The 2,357-nt window shown below is 48.7% G+C and overlaps 1 non-coding gene across 1 annotated transcript; it reads left to right on the top strand.

Annotated features, from left to right (window-relative positions):
- Positions 1–1,920: 1,920 nt before the first annotated feature.
- Positions 1,921–1,995, top strand: Trnas-cga (transfer RNA serine (anticodon CGA)). The gene has a single exon. It is a non-coding gene; the product is annotated as a tRNA-Ser (tRNA).
- The last annotated feature ends 362 nt before the right edge of the window (positions 1,996–2,357 follow it).

Genomic DNA, 2,357 nt, shown 5'->3' with positions numbered 1-2,357 from the left:
GAAGGAGCCAATTATTAACTTAATTCGGCTGTTAAGTATAACCTCCACCCACACCAATTCGCACGGAGTATCTACTTCGACTTCACTACAAGATAAACCACTACAGACAGACACAAACACTCCACCACCAATTCTGCTCATGCAGAACCTGGTTCCAAAATAAATAACAGATTTTAATTATAGGTGCGGCCGAACTTAGTGAAACAGCTCAAGCACAACTAGTTTAGTCACACACGTTCACAGGAACGTAACTTGAGTGAAATCAAGTAGGTGTTATGATGAGTTTGCTAAGAATCAGGAACCAACGGATACTGTTCACGGGATGAACCTGCACCCGGTTCTTGAAACTGGTTCAAACGTTCAAATGTGTGTGAAATCGTATGGGACTTAACTGCTAAGGTCATCAGTCCCTTAGGTTACACACTACTCAACCTAAATTATCCTAAGCACAAACACATACACCCATGCCCGAGGGGGACACGAACCTCCGCCGGGACCAGCCGCACAGTCCATGACTGTAGCGCCTAAGACCGCTCGGCTAATCCCGCGCAGCTTGAAACTGGTTCATAGGATCTCAAGCCGGTACCACAGTCGACACAGGCTTCTCTTTAATCAAATTCAGTGAACAAGTCGGGCCCGTGCATCGCGCAGCGACAGCTTGCTCAACGAGCAGAGTTCACGACCCGATGCGACACTCAACCCCACCGAGCGGACAGTGACGAAAAACACATCTTTAGCAGCGGGTCAAGGGTACTATCGGCCACGACTTCACAGCGTTTTCTCCAGCCACTGTCGATCACACCGCTCAACCGCCTGTCACTTCGAGAGCGTCTCGTGGCCAAGACAGCGCTTACATTGTGGCCCACACACCTGCCCTCTCCAGGTGACGTACCGCTCGAGAAGCTACTGCGGCCAGAGAGGCTAATAACGTGCGGAAACTATCGATATCAAAACGTACTGCACGGCAGAATATCGTTTTAAATTTAGCGCCTTCAGGTATGTAGAAGGTGGCAGCACATGTCGTGTGGAAGGTAGCCGATACATAAGATTCCACGGCCAATGGTTAATGATCTGCAGTCAGATCAAGACGCCAGATGTGCCATGAGTACGTACCCGACTAGACAATACGGGGTTTTTGCGAGAGCAAAGAGCACGTCCATAGCGAAATTCATCCTCAACATGATTACAACAGTACTTCGCATAAATTTGTGTTCAATGGGGTACAGGAAATCATATCTCTTTAACATGATGTGTGTGAAATCTTACGGGACTTAACTGCTAAGGTCATCAGTCCCTACGCTTACACACTACTTAACCTAAATTATCCTAAGGACAAACACACACACCCATGCCCCAGGAAGGACTCGAACCTCCGCCGGGGCAAATGCAGCACAGTCCACGACTGCAGCGCCTAGACCGCTCGGCTAATCCCGTGAGACAGGAAATCAGAAAATGACGAGAAAAGGTCACAAACAGAGAGTATCTTTCCAGAATGAGATTTTCACTCTGCAGTGGAGTGTGCGCTGATATGAAACTTCCTGGCAGATTAAAACTGTGTGCCCGAGCGAGACTCGAACTCGGGACCTTTGCCTTTCGCGGGCAAGTGCTTTACCAACTGAGCTACCGAAGCACGACGCACGTAGAGCACTTGCCCGCGAAAGGCAAAGGTCCCGAGTTCGAGTCTCGGTCGGGCACACAGTTTTAATCTGCCAGTAAGTTTCATATCAGCGCACACTCCACTGCAGTGTGAAAATCTCATTCTGGAAACATCCCCCAGGCTGTGGCTAAGCCATGTCTCCGCAGTATCCTTTGTTTCAGGAGTGCTAGTTCTGCAAGGTTCGCAGAAGAGCTTCTGTAAAGTTTGGAAGGTAGGAGACGGATACTGGTAGAAGTAAAGCTGTGAGTACCGGACGTGAGTCGTGCTTCGGTAGCTCAGTTGGTAGAGCACTTGCCCGCGAAAGGCAAAGGTCCCGAGTTCGAGTCTCGGTCGGGCACACAGTTTTAATCTGCCAGGAAGTTTCAGAGAGTATCTTGGCTGCCCTGGTTATCCTGTGGTGCCTGATTCTTTTCCCATCTAGGGGTATTTCACTACACCTACGACGTATCGGTCTTGTGGGTTGCAGCAAGTTAAGGAAGCTAATAAGCTTCTTATATTCCGCGAGGTCACTCGTTAAATGCGAACGCTGCCACAAGAAATCCGTGTCGCAGGCTTTTAACGCTTTATCGAACCCTCCTTAAACCATCCGCGTACCAATCATTTTAAATCAAATTTCTGTGAACTTCAGTTAGGAGTCAACGCAACATGCAGTACATAAAGGTGCTGGTGTCACGCTGCAATAAGTTTCTTCGATGCGATA

This window comes from Schistocerca gregaria, chromosome 4 (assembly GCF_023897955.1).
Source record: "Schistocerca gregaria isolate iqSchGreg1 chromosome 4, iqSchGreg1.2, whole genome shotgun sequence".
Taxonomy (NCBI): Eukaryota; Metazoa; Arthropoda; class Insecta; order Orthoptera; family Acrididae; genus Schistocerca; species Schistocerca gregaria.
This window is presented reverse-complemented; position numbering and strand designations above follow the sequence as displayed.